The sequence below is a fragment of the Vulpes lagopus genome, chromosome 1, assembly GCF_018345385.1.
Source record: "Vulpes lagopus strain Blue_001 chromosome 1, ASM1834538v1, whole genome shotgun sequence".
NCBI classification, from domain to species: Eukaryota; Metazoa; Chordata; class Mammalia; order Carnivora; family Canidae; genus Vulpes; species Vulpes lagopus.
In genome coordinates this window covers 20,196,577-20,212,687 of record NC_054824.1, presented here as the reverse complement: position 1 = coordinate 20,212,687, position 16,111 = coordinate 20,196,577, and the positions used below count along the sequence as shown (strand labels likewise).

The 16,111-nt window shown below is 35.8% G+C and overlaps 1 pseudogene; it reads left to right on the top strand.

Annotated features, from left to right (window-relative positions):
* The first annotated feature begins 2,546 nt into the window (after positions 1-2,546).
* On the top strand, positions 2,547-15,885 carry LOC121486426 (annotated as a pseudogene).
* The last annotated feature ends 226 nt before the right edge of the window (positions 15,886-16,111 follow it).

Sequence of the window (16,111 nt, the reverse complement as noted above, 5' to 3'; positions counted from 1 at the left end):
TTTCTTTTCCTCCAATGTATCTTCCCCTATATTGTCTCAAGACCTTCATTCATACTTTACCACTGTCTGCAATACTTTCTCGTACTTTCTCAATACTTTTCATTGTAGCAAGCTCATTGACAACTTTCAGGTTGAGAAGTAGATTAGTCTTCACCCTTTGCATCCATATGACTTTATCCTTTTTGAGTTCTCATCACATTTGAAAATACTGCAATTGTCCATATCATTTGCTGGTTTGTAAGCTCCATGATGACAGGAAAAATGTCTGTCACCTTATTGTAAATCCAGCACAGAGTATTGCTCATTGCTCATTGTGGGTACTCAGTACTCTCTGTTGAATCAATTGAAAGTCTAAGCAGGCACTTGTAATCTGTTTCTTTTACCTTTTAGGTTCTAGGAATTGTTTTCAAGCTAGAGAGAAATAGAACAATAGAGAGTGAGAGAGAGAGTGAGCAGGGGAGACAGAGAGAGAGAGGTGGTGTATAGAAGAAAATAATGAGAGATAAAATCATGAAGGCTCAGCACATGGGCAGTGCTACCTTGAGATCAATGTGCAGAAGGGGCAAAGAAGGTTATCATCTTATTCCCACCTGCCTCCTTCACTCTAAAATGCTGAATAGCTTTAACCCAGTGAGGACATTGCTGCTATTATTAATAACTTCCATTTACTAAATGCTTCCTATGTGTTTACAGATTTACCTCATTTAATCCTAACACGCTTATGAGGTAGACTCCTCTGCTTCCCTTATTTTATATTATCCTATGGTAGAAACAAAAAGATCTTAAGTAACCCACCCAAAGTGATAGAAGAACAGAGATGCAAGCCCAGGAAATCTGACTCCAGAGCTTGTGCACTTACAAACTATGTCCTTTGACATCGAGATGCCTCAACCACTACAGCAGTCAGGGAGCACTGGCTAGTAGTATATTGATGAGAAAAATGGTCTGGGTAATCCTGACACTGAGGAACTGAGGAAATTCAAAGCAAGACTGCCAGCAGGTGAATAACATATGACAGATATTCTGATCTCATTCTGAACAAGCCTTTTTTGAAAGAATGGTCATATGTGTTTGTACGTGTGTGGTCTCTGGGTGTTAAAATAAAAAATTCACCAAAAATTTGGATACTATAAGAATTTAGGTGACTTTCTTATGACTTGTCACTTAACTGCTCCTGGAAGGCATGAATCCTCAGCCACTCAGCTCCTGAACCTAGATATATACATTTGTCTGGTAGGGCTACCACAGCAAAATATCACAGCCTGGATGGTTTAAAGAACAGAATTTATTTATTTTTTTTTGCAGTTCTATAGGCTAGAAGTCCAAGATCAAGGTGTCAACACATATGGTTTCCACTGAGGCTTTTCTCCTTGGCTTGTAGATGTCTGCCTTCTCATATGTTATTTCTTCTGTGCACAGACATCTCTTGTCACCATCCCTTCTTATAAGGACACCAGTCATATTGGATTAGGACTCAATTATATGATTCCAAATTACCTTTTTATAGGCCCTATCTTTAAATACAGTCTCATGCTGAGGTATGGGGCATTAGGATTTCAACATGTGAATTTGGAGCAAGGGGCACAAAACTTAGCCCATAATACCATCCTTTCTATAAATGTATAAAACTCTACTAAGGTCTATGGGAATAATTAACCAGAACTGGTCAGTCTCAGCCTGTAAAATCTTTAGAGAATAAAGGCAAAACCAGTAGTACTTTTCTTTGTTTTTCATCAGTGGCAAAGGTGGAGGCAGGAACATCCATAGTGGATGTTTTCTGAACTACCCTCTGGTAGCCTCACTGCTTGAAGCAGCTAAAATAGCCAACATAAGAATTTTAGATGACTGGCAATTTCTGGGACTAATAAAGAATTTGTATTATAATATCTAATGTTGAAATATGCAGCTGATTTATTGCTTTTTATGATAAGAATCAACAGGATTGAGTCGCATTTGTAAAGAAGTCATTTTCTAACTCTTCCTTTGTCACAAAAGTCCTTTTTAGGGGGGAGGGGAAGAACACTAATTTTGTTCAGAAATGGGTAGTCATGTACTTTAGTGAAGACTAAACCCTTCGTTATCCAGGAATGAAATATGCTTAGTATATACTAACCGTGGACATTGTTCTTCCTCCCAGCTAATTAATGGTTTAGAAAGGGCAACCATTTCTTATGAATGAGACATGAGGGAATGTATTCTGGTTGGAACCACTAGAAATTTCAGAAATTTCTTTATCCTAAGAATGAGAAAACAAGTAGAGATAGTCTTTCTTTCATGATTCTATATCTGGTTATGCTGAGAAGGTGAGGTCTGCAACAGCAGGCATTCTGCAAATATGAGGGAACTGGTGAAAGACCAAGTGTGCTGGATTGAACAATATCTCCCCCCAAATTCATGTCATCCAGAACCTGTGAATGTGAACTTACTTGAGCACAAAGCCTTTGCAGACATAATCACATTAAGATGAGGTCATATTTGTTGATAGCAGGATCTAATCCAATGATTGGTATCATTATAAGAAGAGGGAAATGTGGACACATGGAGATATGCAGGGACAATACCATGTAATGGATGTAGCAGAAATTGGAGTTGCAAGCCAAGGAACATCGACTCTTGTCAACAAAGTAAGGGGAGGCAGGGACAGTTTCTTCCCTAGAGGGACCATTGCCCTTTTGACACCTTTGGCATCAAACTTTTAGTCTCCAAAACAGTGGGATCATAAATTCACATATTTTTTAAGACTAGGTGGCTCCTTTGTTACAGTGGCCCTTGGAAAGTAGGACACAAGGCAGCCCTCGTAATGATAGTGTGGCCATGAAAACAAAATGGGTCCTTGATGATGCTAGTTAACCCAAATGGAACTACACTACCTCTAGTCTTCTTGTTATTTAATGATATTTTTTCTTCCTATTTTAGTCAATTCTGGTTGTTTTTCTTGTTGTTATTTATTGTTGAGATATCCCAAAGTGATATGTAATATTTGGGGTGTTGCGAGTATTTGGGGAAGAATACTTGGAATAGCCTCAAATTCCCTCTGCTAGCCAAACAGGTGGAGGCTCCAGGTGTAGAGATTTGGGGGATTAATGTAATGTGACCTCATGTGTTCTCACAGTCTGGTGAAGCTTTGCACTTATCATTTACTTCTGTTACTTATTGTCACTCCATGACTATCCCAGACTGGTGTGGCCTGGGGAAACACTGGCGATATTTGCTTGGTGGCCAAGCAACATACAAGTAAATTCCACTTGCCTCATATCAAGATCCTAGTCTGAGTTTTGATTAAAGATAAAGAGATGCAAAAATACCCAAATCACATGCATGAAAACAAAATGTCTGCTTTTTCAGATACTTCTATTTTTGTGTCTATAATTCTGTTCACCAACTGCATGTGTAACCTTTCTTTAAATTTGCAAAATAATTCAGAAGTTTTCATGCTGCCAATTGCTAATCAAACCTTCTTCATCAACATCCACGCCCTCTTCCCATTTGTCATCTTATTCATACATTGCAAACAGTGGCTCATGCAGCTCCCTCTTCTCTTTGCCTCAGGAAAACAGGCTGTGTATCCAAGGGGAAGCTTATTAGCAGCTAAAAGCTAATTTTTAATGCTACCTAATCAGGCTGCTGACTCATTTAAATTATGAACTTTAAGGGAAAAAAATCCTCATTTAATGATTCAAATATTAGTATGGCTTGTCACACAGTGACTTTAATATTGCTTGCTTCCTCTTGAGGAGTTCAAGTCCTAATCCTTTGTGAGAATAAATGGGTAAACCTGTTTCTTTCTCAGTGCATATGGTGAAAACCTATGAGATCTGTTTGATTTATATAAGTGTATTTGGCTGCTATTTTATATTTATCCAAGCTATATTATAAAGTACAAGTAAGGCTTAGCTCCAAGAATAAGATTTTTTTTTAATATAAAGACTGGACATGTCAGTGAATATGGCACATGCAGACCTCCTAATTATGACTGGCTTACTAAATTGATTTCATTCATTCTACTTCATGTTATTTGTTTTCATTATTGATTTTTCCTATAAGTTAATGAATGAAAATGCAGGTGCTTGAAATTTTCATATATTTTAAATATGTTTTTAAAGCTTCAAGATGGTAAAGGTATTTTTATAGCGTTTGGAATTTTTCTAACTGGGCATATTTTGATTTGTTAAGAAGAGGAAAAACCCGTGGCAACATTTTGGCATCTCTCTGCTTCCCGTTGCCACTGTCAAGGAACTGATTTGAAAGGGAATCAACAACTAAAGGACACTCTCCTTTCCAGCATGAATTAGACATGCATGCAGGTCATGTAAATTTACATATAGTAATTTCATGTGGCATGAAGCCCATGATTTGCTCACTTAGAGGAAATTATTTCAGGAGCTACTCATGAGTATCAGTGAAGCATCCAACCACATTCGTAGAATCAGCATCTGCCATCTATGAAGGAAGTTTTGCTCCCTTTAGAAGTTTCAAATTTTCCAAGTTTACTCTAGAATGGTTCAATTTATACATTCTTTTTTTAAAAGATTTATTTCTTTATTCATGAGAGATACAGTGAGAGAGGTGGAGACATAGAGGCAGAAGCAGGCTCCCTAGAGGGAACAAGATGTGGGACTTGATCCCAAGACCCCAGGATCATGACCTGAGCCAAAGGCAGACACTTAACCACTGAGCCACCCAGGTGTCTCTGATACATTCTTAACATATGAGCTATATAATTAATATTAGAGGAGACTTACAACAACCTGCTACCTGGAAACAAGGAATATTTGAACAACATGGAAGATGATTATCTGGCCTCTGACTGAGGATTACAGAAAGAAAAATTTTACTGATCCCAATTTTCAGGTTTAAGGCCCTTCTAAAGAGAGTAATTTCTTCTCTGCAACATAAAAAAAAAAAAAAAAAAACTCACAAAACCTTATACCATCTTCCCTCCCACATGGCATTCTTTCAAATATCTGAAAATTGTTATGTCTTCATACATATTTCAAGGCAAAATAACCTCAGTATCTTCATCCACCTTGCCGTCCTCTTCTTTATACTCTTTAATGGTGATGCTTGGTATTAAATACAACATTCTGGCTTGATATGACACACATGGAATATAGGATTACGATACCCTGTAGAGTGTATATGGAGACATAAAGAGATGATTTTTAAGGGAAAATATTTAATTTTAAAAGAGAATAAATCCTTCTTCCCTCCATGTCTTCCTACCTACCTTTGTCTCTTCCTTCCTAAATGATTTAGTCTACAATCAATTATATTGTGCTGATCAAGATAGGTTTTTTTCACCCAGAACAGAACTGCAGAGCAATGTGAGTTGTTCTATCTTCCGCAGTGCAGGTTGTTGGACAGTGGAGACTGTCCACATTGTGGTGGCTGTTTCTATGAGGGGAACTGAAGAAAGCATTATAAATTTCTCTCCATTTATTTAGATCTCCTTTTGTTTCTTTCAGCAATGTTTCATACTTTTCTTTTGCAACTCCTTGTATTTCTTTTGTTAACTTCTGAATTTTATTTCTTATGCTATTTTGAAGAGAATTATTTTTATATAACTTCATTTTTGGATTGTTCATTTTTAGTATATGGAAATACAGTTTAGTTTTATATTTTGATCTTGTATTTTGCAACCTTGCTAAACTCATTTTTTAGTTCTAACAGTGTGTGGTGCACTTATGTGTATATTCCCTGGGTTTTTCTATATATAGAATTATGTCATCTGTTATTACAGTTTAACTTCTTCCTTTCTAATCTCTCGATGGTGTTAAGTCAGAAATTTTCTTTTGCCTTATTGCACTGCCTAGAACCTATAGAACACTGTTGAACAGAAGTGGTGAGAGCAGACATTCTTGCCCTATCTTTAGTAATGAAGAGTAAGCATTCAAGCTTTCAACACTAAGGATGATGTTAGCTGTGGGTTTTTCACAGATGTGTTTTATCAGTTCCTTTGTAGTTGTAGTTCTAGTTTTTTGAGGGTCTTTATGATAAGTGAATCTTGAATTCTGTCAAGTTTTATTATTATTATTATTATTATTATTATTATTATTATTATTATTTATTGGGATGACCATGTGATTTTTGGGGTCTTTATTCTACTAGTATGATGTGATAGAATGAATAATGGCCCCAAAAATATGTCCAGATGCCCACCCCTATCCCTGGAACCTGTAAATATATATTATCTTGAGTAACAATAGGAAACTAATGCAGATCTTAGAACTTGGAAATGGGATCCTGCTCTAAAAATTCCTAAAAATATGGAAGTGGCTTTGGAATTGGGTACAATTGAAAAAAATTATGATGAATATATTAGAACAATTCTAGATTGTGTTGAATATGCTGGATGTTAAAGGCACCATTGGTGAGAACTCAGGAGGAAGTAAGGAACATAGTAGGCAAAAAAATCTATTTTCTTGGAGAATACTTAAATAGTCATACATAAACAGATGGCATAAATATAAGTATTAAGGGTGCTTCTGGTGAGGGTTCAAAATGAAATTAAGAACATATTTTTGGAAACTGGAAGACAGGGAATCCTTGTTACATAATGGGAAGAAGCTTAGCTGAGTTGTGCCTTACAGGCTATATGAATAGTAGAACTTGTAAGAAAGGAACTCTAATATTTAGCGGAGATTTTCAAGAAGTGTTGAGGGTGTGGCTTGTTTTCTTCTTAACGTTTATAACAAGGCCCAGAAGATTGTTTCAAGCCCTTGAAACCAAATAGTTTGCCTGGTTGGATTTTCACTTTATTGGGCAGATAATTCTTTTCATCCTTTCATGTTCTTCATTTTTTAATATAAATTTATTTTTTATTGGTGTTCAATTTGCCAACATATAGAATAACACCCAGTGCTCATCCCGTCAAGTGCCCACCTCAGTGCCCATCACCCAGTCACCCCCACCCCCCGCCCACCTCCCCTTCTCCCACCCCTAGTTTTTTTCCCAGAGTTAGGAACTTTCAGTTCTGTCTCCCTTTCTGATATTTCCACTCATTTTTTCTCTTTTCCTCTTTATTCCCTTTCACTAATTTTTATATTCCCCAACTGAATAAGACTATGTAATGTTTGTCCTTCTCCGATTGACTTATTTCACTCAGCTGTTCTTCATTTTTGAATGATGACATCTGACATCTATAACTGTTTCCTATACCTGTCTGCATTGCATTTAGGGAGTGGTTAACTTATTTTCCAGTTTTACAGGTACACAGTTGGAGAGGAATTTTGTCTCAGGATGGATTATGCCCAGAGTTTCACCCATAGCAAATTTTGATAATTTAAATGATGACATTTGGGGCTTTTGAACAGGTAAGTCTTAAGTGAGATTTAGACTTGAATTAATATTATATTGAAGACCTTAGAATGTGGCGAATATATTTTCTGTGGGCTGGCGCCCTTTGTGACAAAAGGGAGTACCATGGCAGGCTGACTAATAGCCCTCAAAGTTATAATCCCCAGGTCCTATGAAAATGTTACTTTACATAGCAATAGAAAACCAAGACATGATATATTATGTGAACTTATGTTTGGATGTTAAATTCACTTTCCACCTCTTAATTGGATATTTCTTATTTGGTCATGATGTTTAATACTTAAAATTCATATATATATATATATATATATCCTGATTTAGTTTACTAATATTTTGATAAGGATTTGTAATTAACTTTTAAACACTCACAGTGGTACTTTATTTTTATGTCTGTTAAAATTTACCTTCTGTGTGCCTTTTCTAGACAATTGAAACTATCATGCTATAGCTATAACTTGTCTCACAGTAAGTTATTAAATGTAATATTGTTACAACAATATTAACCTTCATTGGTTGAACAATGTGTAATACATTTCTATAGTTAAATTATTTCTCTTTGGTTCTACTTTAATCTTAAATGCATGCATATTTTTATGTAACTTTTGTACTTTTGAAAAATTTTACTTCCTTTCTTAACCATCTATGTTATTCATTTGGAACTGAATATATCCTTGAAATGTCATAACCTGTAATATGAAGTATATTCATTCAACTGTGTGAAATATCAAAATATCCTTATATACTCCTTATTTTATCATTAATTTACAGAAATATGATTTCATACATTCTTCACAGCCCCATTAGGAATAACTCTTTGAAAAATAGGGAGGGATAACACTGGTTGAGCTGGGCTATTTCTTTAAAGTAGTTGGAGTCTCCAATAAAATGAAGATAACTCAACCTCTGTTTCTTTTTTCAAGTTACTCTAAGACAATTTTATTCAGATTTTGACTTTTCTTAATTTTGTTGTCCTTCCTATGATCTTTCATAATCTGGCTGTCTTCTCAGTTTCAATAATTCCAACAAACTTTATCTTTGTTCCTATGGTACATAATTGATTACATGGTTTGCCTATGATTTATTCCTCTTTTTAGTTTCTCATTTCACATGCAAATCCTCACTTACAATTCTAGATTCATGGCTTCTGGACATGCTTTCCAGTTCTACTTAAGGGCAATTAGATCCTCCTGGATCTTACTCTCTAGAACTTTCAATCTGACCACTCCTCCTATAGCTCTAGGTGGCACTAACTCCACTAACCTCTGAGTTCTGGGCATCTTTACGATATTGTTCCTGTCATATCATAGATATTAGCCCAGTAAGATTATATACCATTTTAGCTGCGTTTTATTATTATTGTTTCTTAAAATTCAATTTAAAGAATTCTTGATTACATCACTGAAATATATCAGAAAAATACCTCATCTCCTCAATCAAATGTCATCATTATTAAAATACAAATGTCAAGTGTCATCGTTATTAAAATAGAAATGTCATTTGTTCAATACAAATAATTCAGTATCACTATGTACTAAATCACTATTCTATGCATTGGAATACATAGATAATTAAGCCTTGTCTGAACTCTCAAGCCGCTCATGGTCTATTATAGGAGTGATGATGATCAACTATTAGTTGCTATTGATGACAAGAAAAAATAGTGATTTTTTAAAAATAGCGACAATTTTAAAAGTTGGAGAATATTTTCCAAGTAAATGCTCACAAACCATAATGTAAGGGGGTATGGGACTTTCTTGTGAATCATGTGTAGACCAAGGATTCTAGAAAAGTGTAATGACATGTCCAAAAGTTGATGAGTATGGCAGAGGCTTAGTGTGGGTTCCTCAGAAATAAAACCTTAGAAAACATCTTAAATACATCTTGAATATTTGGGAGAGTGGACCTCATAAATAAAACTGAGGGAAAGTGCACAGTGAAAAAGGAAAAGAAGTAAAAACAACAAAAGGTTTCATTTTGAGTTCTGCTGGAAGCAACAGAGACTCAGTCCAACAGTGTCTCTGAATATAAAGGTAAGGCCTCCAAACTGTTCCCCTAAAAGTCAGGATGATAGAATATTTCTCCACCACTCTGCCCACTATTGGTTGAGGATTTCACCAGGGGAGGTGCTCAGAGACAGAGCTTGTGTGAACTGTCCATCACAGCCTGTCTGCAATCAGTGGTAGACAGACATGTGACACCAGCTCCAGAGGCATTTTCTAACTGGGGACTTGAAGGTTACTTGATGCAGGTGAGGCAGAGGACACATGCATGTGCATGTGTAGTGGGGTGTAGAGGACGGTGGGCTGTGAGTGGTAGGGCAGGGGACTGAAAAAGCAATGGGAGTAAGATTATTAGTGATTGAAGGGGCCAAAGTATGAAATTTGAACTCTCCTTGAGATAAGCATTGGAGAACAGACAAAAATTCATAAGTGGAAGTAATGTGGTGGTATATGTGTTTGAGAACCTTACTTTGAAAATAATTTTTGTATAGCTTGAGAAGGTAAGAAAGTTGAGAGTAGCAGATAAAAGCAGTGCTTCCTTTGGGGGATGAAGTAGTAATACTGAGATTGGATATTAGGGACTGTATAATGGAGAATGTATAAGGCATAGTCCAGAAACTAGTATTTAATTCAACGTAGAAAGTAAAAAAAAATGAGAAAAGAATAATGATTTATATCTTTGCAGAAGAATGAGTGACATGGTGGCCCCAGGGATGAAGTTTGCATATTCAACTGGTTAAGGATACCAGGAGGCATTTGGAGCTTAAGGAATAGAAAAGATTCTGGGTTGGGGTACGGATTTGCAATTTTCTATAACTGAGTAGCACAACAATCTTCTATTGTGCATTGATCATTCACAAATAATATACACAAAGAGAAAAGATAAGAGCTGAGGACTCTGAATAACACCACAATCTAAGGAGTGTGAGGAAGAAGAGAAACCACAAATGATAATGTAAGGAGTGAGTGGGAAAAATTCAACGAGGAAAGACCGTAGTCATACAAACTTAGAGGCTAAAACTAAAAGGAGAATTTATTAAATTGCAGACATTTTGATAGTGGTAGCAGTGGTCAGTAGTGTTAAATATCTCTTACATTCAAGTAACGTGAGACTGATGAGTGGAAACTAGAGTTTGTAGTTAGACTATTAGTGACTTTGCAAGAGAAATTTCTGTGTAGTGGTGAGAAAAGTCAGCTCACAAGGAGTTAAGGAGAGAATAGAAGGGAAAGCAAAGTAACCTGGCTAGGATGGAAAGATGAGAAGTGAACAAAAAGAGGGTATGATGTAAGAATAAATTGGGGCTTTTTTAATATAAGAGAAATGTGAACATCTTTAGATGCTTAGAAGAAAGGACCAGCTCACATAGGAGAAAGAGGAAAAAATAATAGAGTAAGACATAAGGTGAGAGCAGTGTTTAGAGCGTGATAGCTTAGTGTTGGATATAAAAAGGGATACATCTTTCTTTTAAGCAAAAAAGGAAAAGAAAGAGACTGGAAACATAGTTAAGTTTAGGTGCTTTAAATTACAACATATTAATAGTCCAGCTACGTACAATTTTAACGGGAGTAAAATTAGACAAAATGGATTTTGGCTCCATGATGACATTGGTTATTAGGGAGAACTTCGCCTTAATAGAATTTGTTAATGAATTGGTAATGCTTCTCTAGGAGATCTTTAAGGACAACAGAAATAGCCATCAATCAGGAGTGATTTAGGTGAAGCCTAGTGATGAGGCTCCTGTTGATACCTCCCAGCACTATTCATTCTGTCAGTAGACTGTATCAGATAAAGCTCATTTTGGAAGTGGCAGTTCTTAGCTCAGTTGTAGGTAAATGGTACACAGTAAGTACTTAATAAATAGCTATTAACTTAATGACATAACATCTTCTACATTTTAAAAAGAAAGATACATCAATAGTTTAATTAATTATTATCCTTGGACCAGAAAATCCTAGCACCACTGGGGTTCTAATTAGGAAAATTATTAATAGAAAGACATCTTATCTGCAAGATTTGCTTAATTTGTATTTATGAGATAAATTTTACACATTTCTGTAGTAATGTGCTTTTGTGATTTTAGTTCCTGTCTTTGAACATAGAAAATCCCTGTGTTTTAAACAATCAAAAAAAGGCACAGGATCTCAAGACCTGTTTTTAGAAGTGCAATATCTAGGGCATCATTGGGTCAGTTTCTGATATTGCCTGAAGCCTCTGTGGAGTTGATCCAGAGATGGCTATCTCATTTGTTCACAATAGGGCTCACACCAACTCTCAGGTGGGGCCCCTTAAGAGGTAGGGAACTTGAAGAAAAATTGCCCAGTCTCCAGTCAATAGGCAATTGTTTTCTTAACCAAGAATTATTCACTTGCCTTGACCCACCTTATGGGTTTCCTCGTCACTCTGCAGTTCTAAATGCCAGGGAAAACCTGCTGAGAATGAGGCTGTCTGCCTGTTTTCTACTGAAATTAGACAATTCTTTTCATGTCATGAGAGCAAATCTGCCTTCGAAGTATGAGAATCAGATCCATGGCTAGGTTGTCTAAACTTTGACACTATGAAAATATAACCTGTGGTTTTTACTGCTATAATATTTGGCGTTTCTATAATATTTTGACTGACGTAATTCTCCTCAGACATTAGCATTCTGTTTCAAACAAGTTATTTGGAGAATGTTTCCCCTTAAATAAAACAACTATTTTAAACTCTTATGTTATGTAGATGACACATAATATAAAATTATGGTTTCTACAGGAGCTATGATATAATGGTCTTATTCTTTACTCTTTTTTTTTAATACAAAGAGATAGATCCCTTTAAGTGTATATTGTGGAGCACTAATGCATCCTTATGAAGGGACACAAATAACTCTCCTTCTTGCAAGTTTCAGACACAATGAAAAGAATACACATGAATGAAGTGTATTTGAATGAAGTGTCACCCAAACAGAACCATGTCTTGGCTAAGATGTCATTGTCCATTGAGTGATGTTTATCCAGTACAATTACAGTTTTCAGTTAGATTCTTCAAGTCCAAAGGTTCTTTAACTTTGGAATTATGAAAGATACACTAAAGACATATTGAGAATATTGAGTCCACACTAGAATGAAAATGATTGACAGTTTTCAAAGCTGTCTACTCATATATAATCGTCTATTCCACAAATTATCCACGTTTTGATATAGGATTCTGTGTTATAGGTAATTACCATGATAAAAGTTCTAAATCATCAAAGTCTTGGCTTATTTTTTTATAATTTCAAATAATATTTTTAATCACTTGTTCTTATGGTGAAATACCAGGTAACTACTTCTTTAGAAAAATTCTAATTGCTTTCAAATATATCTGAAGTCTCTTGTTCAAAAGAGGTAGGATATATCCTTACGAATTTTTTACAAAAAAAAAAAAAATCACACTTGTGCCTCTTAAATCATATGCATAAGATCAGCACTGTAGCTTAGAATATTAGCACTCATCAGAGAATATCATTTCAGACTCGTAATTATTTTTCCAGAATTTAGAAGAACCTTTTTACTATAAATAACAGAAGTATTTACTTTGGCTCATAGGCCACAAGTTGGTGTTCCATACCCCAAATGAGCTTACGTGTAAGTCTTTTATTCAGCTCATAGTACCCAAAACTTATCTTCAAATTAGATAACAATATTTCCAAATCAAGAGATTTCACATAAAATTAGAATATTTGACTTTTTGTGGGACACTGGCAACCTATGTTGTTACAAGTTTATAATTTACACAGGTTTAAGCAGACCTCATTGTATCTTCTTTATTCACTAAGTACCTTTGTAGTCACTTAAGTTTGCTATCCATGCCTACAAGGACCTGGTTTCAGTTCTAGCTCCACTTATTAATTGTTTCAGCTTGAAAAAATAGTTCTATAATTTTACTACTCAGTTCTTTCATGTATCAAATGTGAATCGCAATACCTGCTTTGCTAAATCATTCCTGGAAAAGTACATTCTAGATAGTTCAGAGTATAGATAATCCCTATGATTAATATGGTAATACTGGGGAAACTGTAGCTAGCTCAGTTTCACTTCGGATTCCTTGGATCAGGAATTTATGAGGTAATCCAGAAACTGTCCTATTTTTTACAGACTCCAAAACTTGATTGGTCAGCATCCAGTGTTAATTCATATTAATGAACTCTACAATTCTGAAGTTTAACATTCAGATTTTACTATTTGGTTGAATAAATACTAATTGTTGAGGTATTAGACATTTGAGTCCTATGGCCAACACATTTTTGCCTTTGGATAGTATATGTGAATTGTCAGACTCCAACTAGGAGGCTGTTCATTCATAGTTAGAAATACAATGGGCTAGATTACATACTATTTGAATCCCTGGGCTGGGTATTCTATTCTTCAGATACTTCAATGGGAAAATACAGCTCTGTCAGTAGATGGCTTGGTGAATATGATATCACACACACACACACACACACACACACACACAAAAACAGAGTTAATTATAAGATTTGAATAGCTGATGGAATTAGATGGAGCTGCACTGTTACAACTGGACAGGAAAAGGCTTTGGCCTATGGCACCCACTTCCTTGGGTTGTCCTTGGATGGATAGTGATTATATTTGACACTGAACTCTGCTTGTTTTATTTTTCATGCTTAACCTACGCTCCTTCTGATTGATATTGATATTTTGTTGGATGTGTGAATTCATGCAATCAGGATTCATTCAAGGCTTGCTCTTCTGAGAGAATCTTTGTCTTTCTAAGATAGGTTGTCCATTCCTGTCCAGGTTGATTATGTCTTGATCTACCTGTTTAATCCTCAAAAGATATCTTATTTGCAAATTCTTTGTAACCTTCTAGTTACAATTTAGACTGGCTCTTTTTTTCTTTTAGCTCCTTGTAAAGATTTGCTACCCAAATTCCACTAATTATCTTTTTCAACATGTTTGTCTGTGTGTTGTTTGTATGTCTCTATCCTGTGTGTATGCCTGTGTGCTTTGGGAAGCACGTTTAATGGAATCTGCCATTTACATCTCTTAGTTTTTAAGGAAAATATCCTCTGTAGCTTCCGTTTTTTTAAATCTCCCATATATGGTGATATCTGATGGTTACCAGAGGAAAAGTGAGGGGAGGTGGGGGGGGAGAGTAAAATAGGGGATGGAGATTAAAGAGCACACTTAACATGATAAAAGAAATAATTTAAAAAAGAATATCTGAAATCCTTTCCATTTAAAGTTCCTCTAATTTCATGATGAATCTTAATCTTAAAAATGTCATAATATTGATTGATAAACAGCAATTTGTAGCATATTTTACCTAAAAGTCTCAAATAACTTTGCAAAAATCATATGTACTTGTTATAAGTTATAAAATAAATAACTTGAATTTCTCTAGATTTTACTGGCAGATCTAAAAAGGCAAAAATATTTGCTACAGAAATGTGGTACTTAATTTTACTTCAATGGCTGATACATTTATCTAAAAAAAGGGGTACAGCTTTTTTTCTGTCCCTTTCCTCTATTCAACATGTCTGAGCAAGGACATGGTGGGTCCTCGAGTGCAAAATTCTGGATTTGTCTGTCTTTTCTGGTCAGAGCTGTGATCAACTGTGCTGACAATATGGAAACCAAAAATCTGTATTATCTCTGTGAAGGGGATCAAAGGAGGATAGTAAAGAGTTCTTGCTGCTGGTGTGGATGTCATGGTAATGGCCACAGTGAAGAAAGGCAAACCAGAGCTCACTTTCCAAGGAGAGAGACAAACAGAGCAGTCCGTTTGTGTTTGAACTTTCGGGGGAGCAGTGGACGGAGCTCCCCGATTCCTTGAAGGAGCAGACACACCTGAAAGAATGGCACATCAGTAATACCCTGATTCAAAACATTCCTACATATATTGAGCTGTTTCAAGCGATGAGAATTCTGGATCTGCCAAAAAACCAAATCTCCCGACTTCCAGCTGAAATTGGTTGTTTGAAGAACCTGGAAGAGCTCAGTGTGAGTTTCAACCATCTTCCTCCAGTTCTGAAGGAAGAGCATTCCTCCAGAACTGGGGGACTGTGAAAATCTAGAGAGATTGGACTGTTCTGGAAACCTAGAATTAACCGAGCTCCCCTTTGAAGCTCGAAGAACTGCAGACCTTTCTCTTGTATAAGAACAAGCTGACCTATCTTCCTTATGCCTTGCTTAACTTAAAGAAGCTCACCTTATTAGTCGTCAGTGGGGACCATTTAGTGGAGCTCCCAACGGCGCTGTGTGACTCTTCCACACCTTTAAAATTCGTGAGCCTCATGGACAATCCTCTTGTTAACACCCAGTGTCAAGATGATGTCGAAGTGATGGAAAGTGAAAGAGATCGTCAATGCTTTGATAAAGAAGTTTTGAAAGCCTATCTTGAAGATCTTAAAGAAAGAGAATCTGTTCCCAGTTATACCACCAAAGTATCTTTTAGCCTTCAGCTTTGATACCATCCATCAGAAGACTACATAATCTCCCTGTGCTGTGGAGCTGTAAATCTTGGTATTGTGAAATAATGGTTTGTGCTTAAGGACAAAGTCTAGAAACCACAGTCATAGTTAGGAAAAATGCCTTTCAAATTTCACATTTGTGAATTCTTCCCTCTGTTGACTGGAGAATTGATAAGCTGGTTTATATATAAAGGCTGATTTGCAAATACTTGTATCTAAATAATGCACATTTAATATTTTAGAAAATGTGTTTTTCTAAAAAAATTATAACTCAAAGACCAAAATCTGAAAAAAAAAAAAAAAAAGGTACCTTCGAAAGAAGGTACATCCAGCAGTGAT